The 24387-nt window shown below is 44.9% G+C and overlaps 1 pseudogene; it reads right to left on the bottom strand.

Annotated features, from left to right (window-relative positions):
• Positions 1 to 1312: 1312 nt before the first annotated feature.
• LOC146811084 (acyltransferase PGAP2 pseudogene) overlaps positions 1313 to 24387 on the bottom strand; it is a 60513-nt pseudogene continuing 37438 nt past the window's right edge.

Below are 24387 nucleotides of genomic sequence, written 5' to 3'. Positions count from 1 at the left end.
GGGCGGCAGCGGCACACAAACATGGACCCCGCAGCGCCGGTGCCCAAACCCCGCAGAGCCGCAGCCCACCCCCACGCCGAAGCGGGAGGCGCAATGCCGCAAATCGCGGCTCGGGGCCGAAATCAGCAATGTGAAGCCCCCGCCCAATCCAGAGACCCGGGGGGAGGAACAAGCAGGTAGGCAGAGGAGGAATGAACGATTTTGTATTTACCTACACACAGACATCGCCGTACAGCCGCCGCCCGCACGTCAAGGAAAGGCGGGCGGCAGAATCAACGGGAATGGAACCCGTAATTAAGTATAAAGGGACCCGGAAATCAGGACCCAAAAACGTGCCTCAAGAAGGGGGGAGTCACAGCGAGACACAGAAGGCACGTAGCCATTCAAACCTCCCCTAAACTTGAGTGGGAAAAGCCCAGGGAAACACAGAAAAGGGCACGGAAAGAACTGCCCCCATGCATCCCCGCCCCCCCTGAAAAACCCACAGCTCTCAAAAGCAGAGCCTAACCGGCTCAAAGGAGGAATCAAGGGAAACCTTAATCCAACGCCTAAGCAAACATACCAGGGGCCATAAGCAGGGGGAAAACAAACAAGCCCCTAGGGTCCGCTAGAGCAGGACCTCCAACCTGAGACCCACGTACCTGCTACAGCAGGCACCACTTACCAGACACATCTGGAGAGACGTGCGCAGAACAAAAAAAACAGGCTGATGGGTTGGGCCGGCCCGCCTCTTATAGGGGTCATGGGTGTAATGGGTCGGCCATATTGGTAAGGGAGGGAAGGCATGGGAGGCTGACTTTGTTGCTTTGGAGGGTTCTGGTGTGGAGCTGAAGCTCACTGTGTTAGTCATGTGGCGAGGAAGACTAACGAGGAGGTAATGCCTCAGCCGGCTGTGCTGATGTGCCGTTTGGAGCCCGCAGTTCTCGCTACAGAAACAGCACTGCATCTGAGGAGACAGAAAATTGATTTTATCTGAGGCGGGCTGGTAGGTGTGCACAGAAACACCAAAGTGATGCATTCCTCCATCCCCTGTTAGTATTTAGGGATTTAACCTCAATTCACAAAAGGGCTCTCGCCTTTGGGACATTATAAGTTTTTAGCTATGCAACAGTTGATGTTGCACAAAGGATATTGTGCTGCATAATTAAATACTTATAAGGTCTTAAAGGCGAGACCTATTGGCTATGCCAATGCTTGTTTAGGTACAGGTGCAGGGAGGAGGAGCCTGAATGCCCACGAGTTTGTTTCCGTTTTCAGGTACGCAGTTTTAATACAAATGGTATCCTTAATAGTTGCTTGTTAATTAGGTTGCCTAATTGCAGTTGCCACGCGGCTCTTGAGTTTTCAACTTAAGCGGTAAATGCTCACACTGTTTAAGTCGCAGCTGAGGCAGAATGTGAAGCAGTGCCAGACCGCTTTCCTTCTTTAACTTCGGAGAGTTTCCGTAGCTGGAAAAGAGGGATGATGGAGGATCAGCGGGGCCTGCGCATGAAGGAAGGGGGACAATTTTACACGTGAAAGAAAGATGGTTGGTTTTGTGGCATGCATCAGCTGTTACTCATTGCTGTGATTGATGAATACCCCATTGTCTGCACATTACAATTTCAGCCATTACTCTCAGAAATTCATTTTATGCAAAATATTTCGTCTTCTTTTAATCAAGCCTTCCCACGAGGGTATGAGAATGGAAATGGCCGCGGCCTTGCCAATCAGCGCAATTATAAATAGTTCTGAAAGTGGTTTCCTCACGGATCGTTTGGAGGTGTTTCAGGAGCAGGTCCCACTGAGAAGCGAGGGTTGTTTAACAGCACATTCTATTTATTGTGGAGCCTTTTAGCACGACACCTCGCACAGCAGCGGGCAGCCGAAGCACTTAATAAAGAATTCACTAAAGCATACCTGTTATAGATTAATAAACTCCCTCAAATATTTGTTAATGTTAGTTTAAAAATATTTGTACTCCCACACACGCCCAAGCCCAAATATTGCTTTACCTGCGTACAACCGCTGAACCGTGGTCTCTTTTTAAAGGTGAATTTCAGAACTTTAAAAGCGCCGCATTAGAGTGTGCCTGCCCTTGATTGTGGAAAACCTTTGTTATTGATTTATGGAAGAATAAACTATAAAACATCATATCACTCACCAATATTATCTATAAAACTGCAAATTCACCTCCCATACTTGATTTTAACTATTGGTGCAGTAGCAGGGAGAGATCACGTGATCAAATAATATTACAGCAATTTTAACAGGAAGCAAAACCTATTTCAGCGGATGTCTCAGTTGTGCCAATTAGCCTTTGACCCACGACGGGGGGAAAAACAACTAATGCTGAAACAACCAGCAGCTGTTTTCAAGCACACTCGTGCTTGTCGCGGCATCCGCTTTGCGGGAGTGAGCAGTGGCCAATTAGCACGCGCGCCGCTGCTCGCTCCTGCAAGGTGGATGCCGCCGCAAGCACGAGTGTGCTTCAAAATGAGCAGACCGATAGTTAAAGGCCCTCCTAGAGCAGCACGTGCCCGCTGCCTAGGCGAGACCTAAAAACACAAAAAGGGGTCATTATCTCCAACGTGACTTTGAAAACAATCTGTACCATTGTCTTTCAGTCAATAAGTAATCATTAGAATCAGCCTAGCCATGGGTGAATTGTAACTAGGGGTGGCCCAGCAAATACTCTGGCCGCTCGCGGAACTTTGTGGATTTCCACTGAGTTTTTCAGTAACTTTGTGGAATTCCACAGAGTGAAACTCCACAAACTCTGCCCAGGCCTGCACTAACCTCCCTCTTGGTAATTCTCATCGTCTAAGTGGAAGAGCCTAGAAAGGCCACATGCGTTAGCATGGTCAGTTGCATGTCTGTGTTTTGCCACAAAGTCCATCCCCTGTAGGGAAATTGACCACCTCACAGTTTAGGGTTCTCTCCTCTCATCTGCATTAACCACCTAGGAGGCCTGTGGTCGGTTTGAACCTTGAAGTGAGTGCCAAACAGGTAGGGTCTCAGCTTCTTCAGCGACCACACCACAGTAAAAGCTCCCCTCTCAATGGCACTCCAACCCTGCTCTCTAGGGAGGAGACGCCTGCTCAATTAGGCTACTGCCTGGTCCTGACTATCATCATTAGTTTGTGACAACACTGCCTCAATCTCATGTTCATAAGTGTCTGTTTGAACAATATACTATTTCCAGTAGTCTGGTGCTTTTAAGACAGATGCAGAGCATATGTCTGCTTTCAGGGTGTCAAAGGCATTTTGGCAACATGAGGTCCAAATAACTTTCTTTCGCTGCTTCGTAGAGATAAACTCAGTGAGAAGGGCTATAATTCTACCATACCCCTTCACAAACCTCCTATAATATCCAATCAGGCCAAGCAATGCCCTGGCATGAGTCTGGGTCTTGGTACGCTACCAGTCCAGAATAGTCTGGATCTTGGATTGGAGAGGTCTCACTTGGCCTCCACCGACAAGTGGCCCAAGCAGACAACAGAGCTCTGCCCAATCTAGCACTTACTGATCTTGATTGTGAGGTCTGCCTGCTGCAGGGCCTGCAAAACTTCTCTCAGGTTGACCCGGTGATCCTCCCAGGTGAGCTAAAGGCAGCAATATCGTCCAGATATGCTGCACTAAACTCATCCAGTCCTGACAGAACTCGATTCACCAGCCTTTGAAAAATGGAAAGTGTATTTTTAAATCCAAAAGGCATCACTTTAAATTGAAAGTGTCCCTCTGGGGTGGAGAATGCAAATCTCTCCTTGGCTCCATGGGTCACACCAATCTGTCAGTACCTTGATGTCAAATCAAAGGTACTGAAAACTTTGGCTGCCCCTAGCTTATCAACAAGCTCCTCTGCTCTTGGTATGGGGTGCGCATCAGTCTTTGTCATGGCATACAAACCTCTGTAATCCACACAAACTCTAATCTCATTGTTTCCACTTTTTTAGCGAGGTTTGGGGATTAGTACCACTGTGCTGGCCCAGGAACTGTCAGATGCATTTTCACTCCTAGCTCTAGCATCTTTCTTACTTCAGCTTTGATGCTTGCTTTGACTTGGTCAGACTGACGATAAATCATGTTCTTGACATGAAGGCTATCCCCAGTGTCCACACCATGGGTACACAAGGTTGTCTGTCCAGGGGTCAAAGTGAAGAGCTCTGCAAACTGGCTGAGGACTTGTCTGCAGTCAGTCTGCTGCTGTACAGTGAGAGTGTCAGACAGCGCTGTACCTTCCACTGTACCATCTTGTGGTTGGTTGATAACAGGTCAAGGAGGTGCTCCCTTTCCTCCTCTTTACCTGGATCAGTGACCATCTGCATGGTCATGTCAGCCCTATAGTTGTGTGGCTTTAAATGATTTACATGGAGTACTCTGTGAGGACTGCTAGGGCTGCGTAGTTCTACCAAATAGGTAACCTACCCTTTCTTCTTCAAAATCGTTAGGGCACAGTACACTTGTCCTGGAGGGCCCTGGGAGTCACAGGTTCTAACACCCACACTAGCTGACTTTTGATCATACCAGTACTCGACAAGTTCCTGGCGGTTCTGCAGATTCTTCCATGCTTCCTTCATGTACTCAGCCATATGTGAACGCAGGCCCAGTACGTAGTGCACTATGTCTTGCTTGGGCTGATTGAGAGTCTTCTCCCATCCTTCCCTTACCAAATTTAGAGGACCCCTTACAAGATGGCCAAACTGAAGTTCAAAGGGCTAAAGCCAACCTACTTCTGAGGCACATTTCTGTATGCAAACAAGAGGCATGGTAATAGGACACCCCATCGTCTTCTGAGTTTGTATGGGGACCCTTAATCATGCCCTTAAAGGTCTTGTTGAATCTCTCCACCAAGCCATTAGTCTGGGGTAATAGAGGTTGGTGAATTCATCCCCCATAGCTTTTAGGTATGCAGACATGAAATGTGTCCATCTATCACTGACCATCTCCTCAGAAAATCTAACCCTGGTGAAGATTCCAAGGAGGGCCCTTGCAACTCCAGGAGCTGTTTCCATCGTGAGGAGAATTACCTCTGGATACCTAATGGCATTGTCCACTACCACTAGAATATATATGTTTCCAGATGCAGAAGGAGAGTCAAGGGGACCAACCATATTGAACCCTACCCTTTCAAAGGGAGTTCCAACCACTGGCAGTGGAATTAAGAAAGCCTTTGATTGTGTGCCTGTCTTGTCACTGGCTTGACAGGTCACACAGGTGCAACAAAACTCATTTAATTTTTCAGAAATCTGGGGCCAAAAGAAATGGGCAACCAACCTGTCCCAGGTTTTGGTTTGTACCAGATGTCCAGCAAGTGGGATGTCATGGGCCCCTGAGGTGACCACATCTGGGGGAATATGTCACCAAACTACCCAGAACCCACTATTCTTGGGGACCTTTCAAGATGGCATGAGCCATCCTTGGCTGTACAGACCAGCTGGCCCACGCTAGAGGTGTGGCTAGCCTTTGGGGGTTGTACGCCACCTGAAAACCTAATTTCCAGCCTGCTTGCAAACACAAGTGCCCGAGGGCAGGGGGAGCGCTTTGTCTCCACTGGGAGACAAGTCAGTTATATATCAGAGGCATTGTGGCTTTTGAGATTCATGGCCCTGTCATTCACTAGCCATCATCGGACGGCGGAGATGTGACCACCTGCCTGCCCAGGTCTTTTGTCTCTGTCCTCTGGGAGTGATAGCACTTACCACTAGGAGGGCAAACTTCTGTCTTGGTGGCAACTGGCTTGAAAACCCGCCAAAGCACAGCGAAACTGCTACAACTTGGGGACCACCCAGGTACATGCCAGCTCACCCTCGACCTGAGGATCATGTCAGGGTGAAAAGGCACAATGTTTGAGACCAAACACGACGCGATTTGGTTGTACCATAATGGATCTGGCTATCTCAGGGTCGTCTGGTAGCCAGTCCATGTTAACCTATGGACCACTGTTTACTTACAGTAAACTTGAATGGCAAGATTACTGTAGAGACATAGATGCTTGAACATACATGTCTGCACCTTTACTATACTGCACACTGCCTCCTGGGCTATAGAAGGCCTACCTTAGGGGTGACTTCTGTATAGTACTGACAGTGAGGAGACTCTACTACACTTCTTTTTTTTACAGAGTTTTATATTGCGCGAACGTGACCTGAAGGCATCAGGCATCAGATAGCTTTACACAAGCACCAGTTGCGTTACAAGAGGATACATTAATTTTTGTTAGGCACGGGGAGATTAAGTGATTTGCCCAGAATCACAGGACGTGGTGTCCTTGCCGAGACATGAACCCAGTTCCCTAGATTTGATGTTGACCGCCATAGCCATTAGGCCAACTCCTCTCCCCACTTGTTTTGTGCAGAGTCCAACTCGATCAGCACAGCTGCTCGTACAGCCTACAATGGCAGACCTGCAGGCCTTACTTTTACTCTGGTCACTCAGGGTGGCACAAATAGTGCTGCAGTCCTGGTGACCCCTTTAATCTCCCTGCCCTGGGTACAACTGGTACCATATAGTAGACACGTACAGGGGAAGTAAAGCATCTTGCCAATTGGATGTACCAAATAATTCACATTTTCTTTGAAGGAAAGAGCACTGGCACTGGGAACTGGTTAGCAGGTCCCAGTGCACTTAGAGTTCTATTACCACAGCATACACAGCAAAAAGTGGAGAGGGAGACCATCCAAAAAGGGCACTTTCCTACACTATTGCATTATTTTTCTTGGCAAAGGTTGAAGATATTTATAATATCTTCACCACAAAGATTCTATCTGCATCTCCACTACTGGGTTTAGATTGTCTGGAGGTTGTACTAGAAGGCCCATCTTGGTCTCAGAATAAGAAAGGCAATACCAGTTCTGATTTAGCACTTCTTTCGTCTTTTTCAGCCTTTTCGGGGGATCAAGTTCTGGACTTCCTCCAATCATTAAAATCAGGTTCTCCTCTGGATCTCTGTCATCCCAAGATTTCACATTTAGTCTCTAATGTAATAGCCAGCCAGCTGATAATTATTTTCAATGAAATGGTCATCCAAGGCTATTTTTCGAAGGCTTGGAAAATAGTTTCCATCTTGCCAGTACTTAAGAAATCTAATCTGTCTCCTTTGGACCCAAAAAAGTATCTGCCAATATCAATCCTTCCTTTCCCAGCTAAGATTGTGGAGCAGACACTTAAAAAAGAATTGTTCACATTCCTAGAGTTTTATCACCTGCTGGACCATTCATAGTGTGACTTTAGAGGTGAACATAGCACTGAGTCAGCCCTGATAGTTGCTTTAAACGAAAAGAGAACCAGTCTAGATTCAGGATCCAATGCTGCCTTGATCCTGTTGGGTGTTTTGGCTTCATTTGGTACGGTCAATCATGTTATACTTATTGACCATCTCTATTACTTAGGCATTAGTGGCTCTGCTCTTGCACTTTTAAAATCCTTTCTTTCAATTTGTGGTCCTTGATGACTTCCCTTCCAGCACCTTATCTCTACCATGCGGGGTTCCGTAGTGCTCATCTTTGAGCCTTACGCTTTTTAATCTTTATATCACCCCCCTGGACGCACTAATTTAAAAGCTTGGGTTCTCGGATGTTAGGTATGCAGACAACACCCAGATAGTCATATCAGTGACCAGTAACCTAGAGGACACAGTTAGCAGATTTCATAGCTGCGTGCTGGAGATCATAAATTGGTTGTCCGACAATTGCTTCAAGCTAAATTCCGGTAAAACTGAGGTGCTATTGCTGGTAAAAAATACATCTTTCTGGTCGCCATCCTGGTGTCCTCAGAAACTAGGAACTCTACCTACTCCAGTCTCTAAAACAAAAAATTTAGGGATCAGCTTCGATGACAAACTGTCATTTGATATGTGCATTAATGCTGTGACCTTCTCATCTTTTTTGTCCTCAAGATCCTGAGGAAGATCTTCCTATTCATTCCGCAAGATACGCAGATGTTGGCGGTCACCGCTCTCAAGCTTTCGAAACCTGACTAGTGTAATGCATTATATGTCAAATTGCAGCAGAGGTGCATAAACAAACTGCAAGTCCTGCAGAACGCTGCAGTGCGCATGTTACTTAGGATTCCCAAGCATCACTCTGGTTCACAAGCCTTGGCTCAGCCTTATTGGCTACCCATCCGAAAGAGCATTGACCTCATAGAACTTTGCATTGCTTTTTAAGCCTTGAATGGCCGAGGCCCAGATTATTTGAAACAGAATTTCATATTGTTCCGCCCGTCTAGAGCACTGTGGTCTTCCTTGGCCTATAATATGATGATCCCAAGGTTAAGAGAGGCTACTGGGGAGGCAGATGTTTTGTTCATTGTACAGCTAAAACATGGCGCTCCCTTCCTCTCCATTTGACAAAATGTACAGCCTTCTTTCTTTCAGGAAAACCCTTAAGAAGACATGGCTTCTTAATCAATAGCCATTTTTTCCTTCTTAGGATTTCCTTCACTAATTGCTATACTTTTGGCTCTCTCTTTCTCCATGGCTTCAGCGCCTAGATGCCTTCTGGCAGTAATGTGCTACAAAAAATTATTTTTGATCCCCCCCCCCTCAGTGTTGCAATGCACTACATAAGCATGTCACTGCCTGTCTGTATCGCCCGTGTGTAAGAAGGATGTGCAGTAAGGGTTAGTCTCAGGGCCATCATGGGATTTGCTCCGCTTCAAATGGAGTTGATGTTTTATTGCTGAGCATGATGGGGTTAGGGGGAGTCAGTTGAATGTGAAATAACAGCAGTATTCATAGTGTTGATGGCATCCTTCTCACTATAATCAAAGACCCTCAACCTATCAAGTGTCAACCCATTGTCGAAACTTGCTTCTCTTAATTATTTATTGCTAGTAGGGTCCTTGACCTTCCAGCCCTCTTGTGCACAAATCCTATCCTCTATTGTTTTCAGCTGTCTTAGGAGGACTAACTTGACCCCAAACACTGACTTAATACAAAGCCCACTCTAGACCACTTTAAAGGCATTCCATTCAATCATAACATCAGAGGCAGTTCTGTATTTTGTGCGAAATATTGATCCATATTGTCAGCTAATGTGTCATGAAAGGCTCTGTCCCAGAGTGCCTCTGTTGAGAGATGCCATGAGCGTATCTCCAATTGCATTCCTCCCCTGTTAAGTACCTGCTTGAGGGAATTGTGGCTAGACAACATCTGACCCATCTATTTGGTATATGCTACTCTCATGCAATTCTCAATGCTACAATAAAAGAGGTCAATTCTACTATGTGGGTCATGCAGGCTGGATTATTACGCTCCATATGTCAGACACCTGGGTGTTCACTGCTCACTGATAAAGGTACCTCATTATTGAGATTGACTGTTGGAGTAGTGTGGGCCTGCCCATTATTACATCTGGCGCACTACTGAAGTCTCCTCCCCATATGCAAGGTGACAATGTGTTTATAAGAAGAGATGGTATAAGTGCAGCAAGAAAAGCTTGTTGATTAATGTTAGGGGAATACAGAGCAACCAGCGATAGTGCTTCCTTATCCAGTACTCCCTTGAGCACCACTTAACCACCCTCAGAATCTATTTTGGAGAGTTGCATCGTGAAGGGTGCTCCCGGAGCAGTCCATATCATTAAGCACCCGGTATATTCAGAGTATGTAGTCCTCACCACCGTGCCCCTCCACCTCCTGTGCAGTTTCTAGAATTAGTTGGAGGTAAGGTGTGGCTCGTAGCTCAAGCAAAGTGTAAATGTCGGTGTTTAAGATAGTGGTGGACCCTGCCTGTAACATGGCAGAGCTTTTATTGCCTCCCTGTTATGTAAAAGCCACCCCCCTGAAGAGCCCAGTGTTCATCAGCAAAACTTGCCTCCCCATTTGCCAATATTTGTGTAAAGTGGCCTAATATGATTTATTCTACCTAAAAACCAGAGGAAAAAAGGACATCAACATCAGCATTAGATATAGTCTGCAGACATTGGAGTCAGTTACGGGCCATCACAGGGAACTGGCTCTGCCTATCAAGCGTGGCCAAGCCCAGTCCCCTAGACATATCAGATGAGAATCTTGGGGAACTTGAGGCCAGGCAGCCCGGCTAACATGCTGCTCTACCTCCGCCATCACCATCGCCCTCTCCTTGGCCCCCTGTTTCTTAGATAACTCACCCGCTGCCTCCTGTTGGAGTGACATTTGTTTCGGACTGTAGACCATCTATTGTTGGTGGGTCAGTGATCTGCCGGTACCGAATCACCTCTGGATTCCAACCACATTCTGGCATCCTTTGGTTAGGGCATATTTTTATTGTCAAGTATAACTTTATATCTAACTTTATATCTAGCAGGGAATTTCGGAGCATAGGCCATATCCAGCTGCCTGAGCATCTTTCTCACTTCGAAGAAAGACTCCCTCTTCCTCTGGACTTGAGGTTCAATCTGTAAAGATATTGGCTTTACTGTTCTCCACCAGCCATGGGCCCTTTGTCCTTGCCAACTGGAGGATATGGTCCATGTCCCGGTGGTTGAACATTCTTGCCACAATTGGCTTAAGGGGAGCCCCTAATGGAGGCAGTCTGCCCAAAACCCTGTGAGCAGAGAGAAAAATGTGGATTGTTTTTCCCACAGCACAGTGGTTACCAGCTAGTAAAAGGAGCTCTGTGCTCAGTCCCTCGATTCAGTCCGGAAGCCCCACTATCCTTATGTTATTACAACATGAACATCGTTCTATGTCTTCCACCTTCATCTTCAGGAAGTGGATCTCATCTTGAAGCACCTTTATCTAAGTGTGTACCTCTTTTAAAGATGGACACAAGGTTTCTAGAGAGGATTCATTATTGTTCACTCTTTCTCACAGCTTCTTATGATCTGTGCGTAAATGTCCTATGTCTATAGTCTAGGCATCAATTTTGGGCTCCAGTGATATGTTAATGTCCAAGATGCCCATGAGAATCTTGTCAAATTATCTGGTATGCTCCTGTGGTGTTCTCTCCATTGCATTAGTAGGAGTGGGTTCCATTGTCTGTATGCCTGATCCCTGCGTCTCCCACCAGTGCAGCAGTCTTGGTGCTTCTTAGCATCACCATGTCATAGATCCAGCAGGTGGCTGGTAGCTGTGCATCCCTCAACTGATGTCAAGAGTCCACTGTACACAAGATCACAACGAACGAATGATTGGGTGAAGGAGATTATTGGGTGATCCTCCCAATGGTCATTCCTTCATAGTGCACCTTTCTGAACAGAATGTGTATAAACACCCGGACCAGCCTCACATCGCAGAGGAAGAGAAAGTGCCACTAGAGTCCTTGTCTTGTTTTTGAGTCACTGCAAAGGTACCAGCATTGTGATGTCAACAGCCCTCCTGACGGGAGTCGACAATGGCCCAGTCTTGGGTCCTGGGCAGACACGTCACAGAATTACGGTCAAACTGAGCCAATAGAGACCACCAAATTGCATAGCTGTGGGCAGGGGCAGAGGGTGCTGCCCACAGGGCAATGCAGGCAGCAGGGGAGAGGCAAAGAAGGAGGAGAGTTAAACATGAGTGGTAAAAGTTTTCTAAAGAGGGGAGTCCCCTGAGTCCACTGCATTGGTGAGGAAACTCAAATCTAAAATCCACGGGTAAACTGACTCAAGTGCAACCCTGGCCCTCCTCCCCTTCAAGGCCAAAAAGGATGTTACGTTATGGGCCAAGCAGTGATCCAAGAGTGAGGCCCTGATACAGAAGCAATTAGGCAATTAGTCCTCCCCCGCCTGTAAAAGACCTGACAGTGGTCAGGACATGCCCCTGCACCTCCCCAGGCAGGACCTACAGTATACCAGGCCACAGTTTTGAGGATATATCAAGGCCGTCCTACCGGCCACCAGTGAGCGACACCACAACTGACATAGCCTCTGGCACTGCTGTAGGAATTGCAGTACTGGGTGCGGAAAGAAGGCCCAACCCAATCCAGCTGTGCTGTACATGTCACCTGTCCTCTGCAAGTGTGGCCATCTGCTACTATAGTCCACAGCCATAGGAGCTATTACTAGGCCGCACCACCACTCTGCCTGAAAGTGGCAGGATACCAAATGCAATCACTTCTTGTGGGCCTGCACAGGGCGTCAGGCAAAAATAAGCAGTCTGTCCCACTGCAGCTACTGGGGGGGAGGGGTCGCGGGATACCCCAAGATAACTGAATCCAAAGCAATATAGCAGAGCTCGCAGCAATGTGACTTACCCGGTCGTCATCGTGGCCAGTCCCACCCCTTCGGACTTTGCTCTTAATGAGTAAATTGGAATCTCATTATCTCAGAATCCAAACTATTGCCTTCAAGACAACAACTGAATGTGGGTGAAGCTCATAACATGAGTTGGTTGACAGCTCTGTTCAAACACCTCAATATAAACAACATTGCTGTGTTAATATAACATGTTGTTACATGATATTACATGTACGTTATAAAGTATATGTTCAGAATGTAGGGTGCTTAACACAACTGACAGATAAAAGATGGTTATTACCCAACACAAGGGTACTCATGTTATGTACTCCATAAAGATATACGTTTGCATCAGCTATCCAGTACTCAAACCAGTCGCCATAGGGTGAAAAACAGATCTTTGCATGAGATGCATTAAATAGGTCAGCTACCAGACTAGGCTATTTATCTTGAATAAATACATTATGACATCCATTCGGTGTAGCCAATAGTGCCAAAATGCATTATTGCTATAAATTAAGAGAAAACACCCAAATCCAGAGTAAAGCTATATTTAAATTCTGTCCTGCTTCGACAAGTGATTTTCCTCCAAAATGTATGTATTTGTTTTTCCAAAATTTCACTGAGGGATACCATCATCTCCGGCATATAAACCTGTTTTTGAATGTATTCCCACTTTAAGCAGTGCTGATGGCCAAGGTCCTTTAAGAACATGATTTCTCAGAACCTTTAAAAATAAATTCTAATGAAAACCTCTGTACGCAGCCAGTAGCAGCTCCTCAAGGGAGTGCTGCGGGGCAGTAGGGCGGGGGAGGGACAGGATGGGGGGGGAGTAAACTCTGGCATACGGCCGAACGAAGGTAAGTAAGTTTATTTACTTACTTACCTCAGTTCGGCCATATGCCAGTTTACTACACCCCATCCTGCCCCTTCACCACCCCGCCCTTCCGCCCGGCAGCACTCCCTCGAGGAGCCGCTACTGTCCGCAGCAACATTTTCATCTTTTGTTGAATGTGTTTGCCACGACATGTTTTACATTGCATGAACTGCTACTTTTTATCAGCAAATATTTATTGGGGGAGAATTACACTAATTACAAAATACTGTGGATTCTATTATCTATTTTAAAATTTGACGAAGAACAATATTTGAACAAACATTCTTGGAAGAATCCGCCCCATCATATCCAAACTTAATTTTACATTGGCTGGACAAAGGTTCAGTTCATGAAACTTAGGATGGGGATAAATCCTATTCCAGCTTATTAGCCTGCATGGAAAAGATGTGAGGATCAGGAAAAATGTTGGTTCTGCGAGCATCCCAAGGAAGATATAATTAATTTATTATGATTGTGCCCCACACTTGTGGAGGACAGGCGGGAGCTGCTACGAAGAACATGGATAGGCCAAGCATAAGGTCTTGTAGGGAGGCGGTGTTGGCATGCTTTGAACCATCAGATATTGGACTTAATTGTGCAGTGGTGAATTTTTTTCATCGTTTTGAAAAAGAATTGGAGGCCACGACCCCAGCATCTGCAGGGAAGGGGTGCAAGTAGACATTTAAGAGGTTTGGTCCTAGTAGCCTTAATGCTCATCAGCTGGATCTCTTTTTTAAGTCCTTGCACCTAATGTTTCATCACGTCCTTGTAGGTACAAGTTGGCTACAGCCCCAGATGTCTAGACCCTGCACTTACACCTGTTTGAGTGATAAGAGCTTAAACTCTTAAACCATTCTATTTGAAGCACACTGCCCTTTATATGATTAGTGTTAATAGCTTGAGCCTTTTTTAATCTAGTTAAGCATATTGCAGTTTATTCATTGCACAGGCCCGCCAAACGTCTCTAGACGTGTGGGTCTTCTGTATAGGCACTTCTCAATGACAACAGCTTTTGTCATTTTATCTGACGCACCCCCACTTTTTAGGTTCAATGTTTACAATTATCTGCTTATTTGACCCAGCAATGCGTGTGGCAGGAGGAGTCTATCAAGAGAACTGGTCATACTTTACTGGCTCCTCTTAATTTTTTGAATCTCTTGCCTCCCCCCCCCCCACCAGGTGAGATGAATGGATTGAACAGACTTGGGGGAGTGTTACCTCAGTTTTTTAAAATCTTAATTTATAGGTTATGCAGCGAGTCTCTCTCCGGGGTTCTGTCATAAAAAAAAAACAGCGATGGGACCATGCCTTTGGTTTAAAAACTTTTTTTTTAATGTAACTTATGAATATATGTTTTAGATACTTATTGTGTAGTGTATTGCAACAGTTTGTTTTAATAATCAAGCAATAAAGATTCTTCATTCCATTTTATGTTGTTGGTACCAGGGGACATGCACCCCTTAACAAATGCTCCTGGCTATGGACCGGCTGAGAGCTAACTGAGTGCAGCAGCAAAATAAAAAAAAGCATGCAAATCACAATTTTGCCAGATTATTGCTGCTTATATGCTATTGCAGCTGCTGGTAACCATGTGCTTAGTGTCAGGAGGGTGTTTGGGGAGTTACACCCACCTAATAAATGTACTTTGTGATAAATAGTTGGGTATAGGTGCTTTCAGTCAGGTATGGTGAGATGTCTGTAAGATTTCACCAAGAAGGTTTACATATACACAGCCAAAAATGCCCACACACTCGCCCTTTGTTGTGAAAGTCTTCAAAAAGGGTTTGTTAATTTTACAAAATATTGTGTTTTCTCTCTTAGTACTCCTACCAATCCACATTCCCCTCCATTTCCACTGCCCCATAGGCCACTCTCATGCCCTCTGCTTGTCGTATAATGTATTTTAACTGTACATGCCAGTCTAATTGTTGGGAAATCTGAAGTCTCCCCATGCCCCCCCTCCCTATCCCTCCAATCTTACTGACCAAGCTGTGGAAATATGGATTTTTCTGGTCAGTTATGTCCCCTATCTTGGACCCCAATGGTTCTATGTGCATGTTACGAGTACATGTATGTTCCCTCCAGTTCCAGTTATGAAGACGCAAATACATGTGCGTCCACCGTCAACATGTCCTCTGTCAGATCCGCCATGAATAGGCCGGATATTCCATTCCTAAATATGAAAGGCCACCGGCTTTATATGGTTCACTTATGCCATTTTGCAGTCCAGGCAAGTAGGCCCTGATTCTGTCATCAAACTCTTCTTGCCTTCTGCCTCTGAAAACTCCAGTCTGAGCCTGCATCTGTGACCATGAACTTTGTCTCATTCTCTGCGCGGCTCACGAAGCCTGACATCAGCCTATTCTCTGCCAAGAACTGTATTTCACCTTCGAATTATCTGCTTCCCCCTCAGCCGATGCATTCCTGCCTAGTAGTTTAAGTAAACATTCTTCCAGTTACCGAGCAAAAGGCCCGGCTTCTCTGCCCTCATGCAAGTAATTCATAGCCCCGTTACCATGGAATATTCCTACCCCCTCGCATTCAGTGTAGACACTTAGACGCTTGTACACGCACGCACAGTCAGTATAGAATAGATTCTGTCCGAGAGTCCTTCTTTTGTGGATAACATAGTTCTTTAAACATAGGATGCTAGATATGATTTGGGATTAGGTTGACTTGACCCCCCAGACTTTTTGTCTCCACATGTAGAGCTAAATGCCAAGTCCCCTTCACCCCCTAGTTACACGTCAATTACACGTCATACTGCTGCGCGCGCATCTATGCCAAGTATTATCTTATAGATCCACCTATATGTGACATCATAACCAATTATGTTCCTTTTTACTCCTTATTACACCCATTTTTTGGTTACGCAGATAAATCGTCATTTTCCTTATCAATTGTTACGCCTACTGCATTCGCTTCATTGTAATGTATGTACTATAAAAGTTACTTCTTGTCAATAATATATGTACTTCACTTCCTGAACCTCCGTGGTGATGGAACTTGGAGCAACCGATTATAATCGTCCATTGGAATAAAGCCCATTCCGAACCTCTAATACCACGGATTCTGCCTCTCATTTTACTGAGCTATTTTATTATGTTTCTGTATCAAATTAAGTCCAGGTAAAGGAATTTTATTTACCACATGAATGGCGCCCGAATAGGGACACTTTCTCATCTCACGCGCCGGCGGTGAGTTGCAGGCCCGGTCTCCTGCCACAGCTGGACGGACAATAACGCGTACCAGCAGGATTTCCTGTATCTCCCTCCGGTCAAGCGGGGGCGACTGAGACTGCGATCAACACCCAGACGAGGCGGTGAGAAGTGCGAAGTATCCCGACCAGAGCCTAGCTGAGAGAGCAAGATCCGAGGTATACAGAGACCCACCAGTTCGAAGTCAAGCCCAGTTTCCGACGAGTCGAGTCGAGTCCAGTCCGGTTCAAGTTCAAGTTACCGAGGCCTTCCGTTTCCGAAGCTACCCGGTGAGTACCATTACTGGGGAGGCATTTCTGACGTGCACATAGGTTGTGCCGGTCAAGACGGGTTTGGGTACACAAATCCGGTCTGCACTGTTTTAGCAGTGTATCTGTACTGTTTAGCAGTATATCAAGTATTCCGAAGTATCTAGTTATTGTCAAGAATTATGCTTGGTGATTAGTTATGCAGACGATCATCATTGTTGTTTCAGTTAAAGGTTTAATGTTAAATGTTAAATGTTTTAAGTACGTTCTGCATATTGTGGTATGAATGGTTGTTCATTATTGTGCTTTTGTATTAAGTGTGTTCAAGATTAAGTATCGGATCAGTTGCCAATATGCCGCTCTTTTCGAAACTAAGACAGATCACTACAAGAAAAGGGGTACTCGAAGAAGCCGTCCCTATTCCTCCTAGGGATACTCCAGGGCACTTCATGTATCACAAACATGGCTTAGACGCTATATTATTTTTTGATTTATGGGTAGACTACACCAAGGGATTACCAGAAAGTCAGAGGTGGCCCGCAGCGGGAACCTGGGATGCAGAGTGCATCATGAAAGTCGAGGAAGAGTTATGGAAAAGGAAAGTCAGACAGTCACAGAAAGACGCCGTTGAGTTATGGTGTAAAGAATCTCATAGACGTATGGAAAAAGCACGTAGACAGGAAGAAAAGAATAAAGAGAGTTCAAATAAAGTTCGAGAAAATCTATTAATTGAGGAAGGTATCCGAGTGAAATCAGAACAAGTAGACAGACAAAGAAATGCCCTTATGAATGGTATGTATCCCCTTCTGGCCGAAGGATTACCTAAGGCTACTCCAGAGATACCGAAAGACTTGCCACCCCCATTATTCCCAATCAAGGTACATCCTAAGGGGCATCCTAGAACCGCAGAAGATGTTTTTCTTTCCTCATATTTAGATGACGCAGCTCCCGAGTATGCTAATTCCGCCCCACATAGACCGCATACCAGGGAGATCCAACGCCAAGATCCAGTACCCGTATCCCTACAGCAACAAATCGAGTCACAAGTTCCGGCAAGCACATCTGTTTCTGCATCCATTCCTACAGCTACTTCTATAGCTGTGTCCACACCTGTAGTTGCTGTGTCACGTTCAACGAATCCTTTCACACCCGACACCCCAGATGGGGCCACGGGAGGTGCTACCAATATTTTTTCTACGCCACCCAGAATAAATAAACTTACTTTTCAAGAGTCAGCACATTCACGTACACCCAAACTCATAAGTGCCCGTACGCTGAAGGAACTTCTTATAGATTGCAGATATGACCCTGTGCCCGGTAAAGAGGACGAAATGACCCTGGCATCATTGCGTATCAGACGAGCCGCAGTGTATTTAGGGAAGTTACCAGGAATGACTGCGCATCTAGATAAAATATATCATTTTGTCCAAACAGGGCGAGATCCAGAATGTATTAACAGAGCTATGGAATACCAGAAAGTAGAGATACAGGGGGAACTGTTACGTTTCCTCATAAATTGTGTGATCAGAAATCAAGACCGACCGGGGGTAGACCCGGAAGCAATGCAAATTCTTACCAGATGGAGCCAGAATATATCAGAAGGGAGACATGATAAGCAAAATTGTATAATAGCCATGTGCCGAAAGATCCGTAAAGAAATAGAACGCCTACACGAAGAGAGATTAGAGGTAGACGAGTTCGAACAAAGCGAGGAAGAAGGGTCAGGACTGCCCACAGGACAGTCAGACACCATAGCCTATGTAGGAAGAGGAAGATCTTGTAATAGTAATAGATGTCTTATTGACTCGATACGTCCGATATGTCCAGATAATAACAGGAATTTCCAAATACCTATAATTAATATAAGGTCTAACGAGCATTCGTTCCAAACCGCCGACAAACTACTCCGAGAACGAAGGGGTTATCATTTTCTCGATTCTATGGATGAACAAGATTTAGCCAGGGCAGCTGTCCATTGGGTGGACAGTCCCGGAAAATATAGTGATGATACAGTAGTACGCACATTTTTGAATCTCACCCCAGATGAACAGAGGTTAGCTGGGATTTATATGATTCAACAACTCATTATACTATATCGGAGTCAGCATTCGGACCCTGGTCCCTTACCTGACATATTGACTGAATTGCTTATGAATAAATGGAGAGGTGCAAGTACTAAATTAATTAAAGAAATTCTAGAATCAAGAAAGCAGTATATTCTTTTTGTATGCGCAGAGCATGTCTCATTGCCCATCAAGGAAAGAACCACGTATTACATGGATAGACAGAATCCCTTACGAGAAGTACACCCAATAAAGGGCGAGGACAACGAGTTTAAGCGCGTATTTGTATATACGCCCATATCAAAAATAGAATTGTTACAAATGAAGAAAGTGGTACCCAGTCATGACAAAGATCCAGCGGGTTTTCACCGAGAAATTAAAGACATGTTACTCATGGGAGAGTATACCTATCCCGACATTATGACAATATTAAAGGTATTGATGCCTGCTGGTATTTATGAGAAACTCAATGAAAAAGAGTGGGAGGTAGGAGACCAAAAGATAGAATGGTCAGTATTAGAAGCAGAAGAAAAGGCCCGAACTGCAGGAGCAGGACTTGGGGATAAAACTAAAGCATTACCAGGTTTATTAGTACAGGTACTGCCACGTTTATTAACTACGAAAAAGGAAGATTGGGGTACAATTTCAGCCTGTAAGCAGAAGCAAGATGAAGACACTAGTGATTACTATGCCCGATTCGAAAAATGTTTTAGTATAAATAGTGGCATAAAAGCAAGTAGCGAATCATACCCACATCTGTTTGTAACAAAATTAGTAGAAAATGCCCTGCCCCCAGTAAAAAATAGAGTATTAAAATTCGAGAGTACCTGGCAAGGTAACACTCCATCACAAATGTTACAAATGTTACAGTACCATCACAATAGAATTAGAGAGGAACAAGAACATGAACACAGACGCATGAAAGACACGAAAATGAAAATGCTAGTTTCCCAGACAGTTCCAGCTGAAGGACATAAAAAGGGTATGACACATTCCGATTCAGTAGGACCTGTAAAAGGGACATGCAATTATTGTAAAAAGCCAGGTCATTACGTACACGACTGTCCAGTTTTAAAACATAATATCGCCATAGGTAAAACACAAGAAAGATCACGGCCATTTAGACAAGAGCAGAATGAACAAGGAGCTCCGCAGCATGCCCAGGCCATGCCAGCCGCACAACAGCCAATACAGTTTGTGCCAGCTGCACCACCGTTGCCTGTTGCTGCCACACAGACAACAACACGACAAATGTATCAGACCGCACAGTATGAATATCCTGAGTATCAGCGTTACGCATGAAAAAGCCTAGAGAGGGAAATTGACTTACCCCTTATTGAAATCCCAGTAGATCAAGAAGGACCTTATGTACATAGTGAATTATTAGGCCAAGATAGAAAATTTTTACTCGATACAGGGGCAAGTAGAACAACTATAAAACGTAGTGAAGTTCCAGGGGCACCCCTCTCAGGCTCTCAGAATATTTCCCTTGGTTTTTCAGGCAAACCTATTGTTAATGAAGTATCACAGCCTCTTCCACTTACGATAGGACCTCTGACCCGAACTACAGATTTATTGCTTACTAAATCATGTCCAGAAAACTTGCTAGGAATAAAAACATTGAAAGCTCTAGGAGCCATAATATGTTGTTCTCCGGAAGGAGTAAGGTTGTTTTTACGTGATTTTAAAGGTCACTATGTGTCTAGAGACATGGATTCCCGACTGCAGACTTTACCTACACGTCTATGGGCACAAGGCCCTACTGATGTTGGTTGCATGAATATTACACCATATAGAGTCACATTAAAGGCAGGAGTGGTGCTACCACGAATGCGACAATACAAGTTACCACCAGATGCTGTAGTGGCTTTACTACAAATCATTGACGAGCTTATTGCCCAAGGAGTAGTTGTGGAAACAGACTCCAATGTATGTAATTCACCGATAATTCCGATTCTTAAACGAACAGATCCAAAGGCCCCGCCAGTATATCGATTGGTTATTGATCTGCGCGAATTAAACAAGTGCATTGTGCCACAATTCCCTGTGGTCCCAGATATCTCGTCATTACTGACAGCTATTGATTCCGAAGCGACATTCTTTACTGTAATCGATCTCAAGAATGCCTTTTTCAGCGTCCCAATAGATCCGGAAAGCCAATATTTGTTCGGATTTAGTTTAAATGGGCGTAGCTTTAAATTCTCACGCGCACCTCAAGGATTTACAGAAAGCCCCAGCATCTATAGCCAAGCACTGAAACGAGAACTAGACAGTATCCACATGCCAGTTAACACTGCTCTGCTTCAATATGTCGATGATCTGCTGATCACCGCAAGAAGCGAACCGGAATGTGAAAAAGCATCACTGACAGTTTTACAATTTCTAGCCGAAAAGGGGCACAAGGTGTCCCCTTCTAAGCTGCAATTCTGTGTCCAGCGAGTTATTTATCTTGGACACTCGCTGTCCAAGGAGGGAAGGCAGCTTACACCCGACCGCATTCAGTTAATAGCTAACATGCCAATACCCAAGACACAAAAGGAGGTGCGGGCTTTCATAGGCCTCACTTCATATTGCAGGCAGTGGATCCCTCAGTATGCATTTCTAGCAAAACCACTCATTCAGTTAACCACACAGGAGGCAGCCACATCGACTGTTCTCCCTTGGACTCAGGAACATACACAAGCTTTTGAAAGCCTAAAGAAAGCTTTATGTCAAGCACCTGTCTTAGCAACACCATGTTACAGAAAACAGTTTACACTCTTTGTTACAGAACGCGAAGGTACTGCTTTGTCAGTACTCACACAGGAACAAGCAGGAGCACGCAAACCATGTGCTTATTTTTCTAGTACATTAGATCCCGTAGCTCAGGCTTTGCCTGCGTGCCTGAAATCAGTAGCAGCGACAGCTTTAGCAATCAGACAAAGCGATGCCATAGTGTTAGGACATCCATTGACAGTTCAAGTGCCACACGCAGTAGAGGTTCTTGTAAACAGAACGCAAACACAACACTTGACTATAGCGCGACTTACAGGGTACGAACTTACATTGTTTCAGCCACATATAGAAATCAGACGCTGTAACACATTGAATCCTGCCACACTTTTGCCAGTAATCGGAACAGACCCACTAGCTCATGACTGTATTGAAGTTATTACAATCACGACAAAACCCAGACAAGACTTAACCGATGTTCCATTGTCAGATCCAGACCTGACATTGTATGTAGATGGTTCATGTATGAGAACAAGTACAGGAGAGTTAGTGGCCGCTTACGCAGTCACAACCGATACTGAAGTCATTGAAACTAATCGTATAAATACTTTGTCAGCTCAAGCCGCAGAGCTCATCGCTCTGACACAAGCCTGTATTCAAGCCACGAATAAAAAAGTCAACATATACACTGATTCACGTTATGCATTCGGAGTTGTACATGACTTCGGCGTGCTGTGGCGAGAGAGAGGTTATTTAACTTCCCACGGTGCCCACATTCAGCACGGACCCCTCATTCATGCCTTATTAGATGCAATACATCTACCCACTGCAATATCAATTATGAAATGTAAAGCTCATACGAAAGTCACTGATATCATTTCTCAAGGCAATGATCTAGCCGACAGAACAGCTAAACAGACTGCTCAAACACAAACATCCGACATGACAAAGACAATAGTCCCGACGCCGACACATTGTATGACAGTTAAAGATCCTACTCTTGACGTAATTGACATACAGACACATGCTACACCAGACGAAATAAAGAAATGGACTGAATTAGGAGGGATCCAAACGGACCAAGGATGGATGATGAAGGAAAAGTCTGTATGGTTCCTTCCTGATTCAATGGTCCAAGTTATAATTAACACTATACATAGTCCAGCACATCTAGGAGAAAAAGCTATGCTAGACAGCATTCAACACATTTGGTTCAATAAACATTTACGAGCAGCAGCCAAACAAAAAGTCCGTACCTGTATGATCTGTTGCCAGTTCAACCCAGGAAAAAGCGTTCCCGTAGAACAGGGTGGATTTCAGCCTCCTGATCACCCTTTTGAAGTCCTCCAGATGGATTATATCCAGATGGAACGATGTCGAGGATTCAAATATGTTCTTGTAGTTGTCTGCGCTCTGTCCCGTTGGACAGAGGCATACCCGGTTTCAGATTACACTGCCCCGACTACTGCCAAACAGTTGGTTCGAGAATTCTTCCCACGATACGGTTTACCACGTGTTGTCTACTCAGATAACGGCCAGCCGTTCTCATCCGAACTAATGAAACATGTTTCACTCCTGTTAGGATATCAGTGGAAATTCCACTGTGTCCGACACCCCGAGGCAGCAGGTCTCGTAGAAAGACATAACCAGATACTGAAAATCAGATTGTCCAAAATATGCAGAGAGAAAGGTGTCGACTGGGTAGTAGCGTTACCAGTTGCACTCTTTTACATGAGAATGGTAGCACACTCTCGAACAGGGCTATCCCCGTATGAGGTGATCTTTGGCAGACCACCAAATATGTGGGGGACGCCTGTACCACGCAAAATAACTGATGTTGACTGTAATATGCTGACAGATTACTTGGCTTCCTTGATGTCTGCACTACAATCTTGTCGTTCACAGGTAGCTGCAGCCTTTCCCGACAACACTGAGGTGAAACCCCATGACGTAGTTCCGGGTGATCTCGTATTTGTGAGAAATTTCGACCGAAAGACTCAGCTGGAGCCCAGGTGGAAGACACCCAAGTTGGTTCTGCTCACTACAAGGACAGCCGTGAAGATCGAGGGCCGCAAGGGCTGGATTCATTCAAGTCATATCAAGAAATTTCATGGACTATCCTCGGATATAGACATTGTGCCCTGCACTCCCTCACAGACTGATTCAAAACTTCCTTTGGTTGAAAAGACTAAAACCGAACTCTATAAAGTAAAATTGAGGCCTAGAACGTCAGACAATTTGATTGTTTAAGTCCTCTCCAAGGTGAAGCGGTTGAATTTGTCTCTGACATGTATCCTCTAGACCTGAATCATGGACAGTCGCGGAAAATGTTGAAACGACAGGCGTATTGTAAATCACTGCGTAGCCATTGCATAGTGACATTAATAATCTTGTTTTTCTTGAGTCTTTTAATAATTACTGCAAGTATATTGTTGCGCATATATTACCCTATTTCTAGACATATTTATAATGTTACTGCTGAACATTCTTTTAGTGACTTACCTCCGCATGAATTGTCTTATAGACTTGCGCTGCGCAATAACACTTTCATTAGTATGTTACATCATTCACATCAGACTAGTAATGCCACTAATTGTTGGGTGTGTGGCCGGCTCCCTCCCTATCAGAATTATGAAGGAGTCCTGCCTTTCTTTCCACACCCATTTACACATAATGGCTCCTGTGGAGCATGGTTTAGTTTAATCAATTCCATAGACTCAGACACAGCAGTTTACCAAGATCATTGGGTATGGGGAAACCTGAACCTAGTTTTACTCAAGGTCTGCTACCCTGACAAGGAGGGTCGCCCCAAAAGAACAGGAACTGATCTAGAAAATGAAGTATATGGATTAGGTAATTTTACACCTAATCTCATGATTCTGAATGTCGAATCCGAAGTTGAACTAATTTTACCCACCATGTCAGTATTCCCAGCGAAGGGTGAATTGTGTGTAAGAAAGGTTGGTTCCATACATATGGGCCATAGTAAATGCACTACTATAGTAGAATTCAGTGATCAAGGCAAATCTTCATTTAGAGCTTATCGCCACTCCTACTTTATATGTGGTCAGACTGCATATATGCGTCTACCTCTAGATTGGGATGGTACCTGCTACATTGCATTCTTTTTGCCACCTGTTTTCCTAGCTC

This window comes from Triturus cristatus, chromosome 7 (genome assembly GCF_964204655.1).
Source record: "Triturus cristatus chromosome 7, aTriCri1.1, whole genome shotgun sequence".
NCBI lineage: Eukaryota > Metazoa > Chordata > Amphibia > Caudata > Salamandridae > Triturus > Triturus cristatus.
This window is presented reverse-complemented; position numbering and strand designations above follow the sequence as displayed.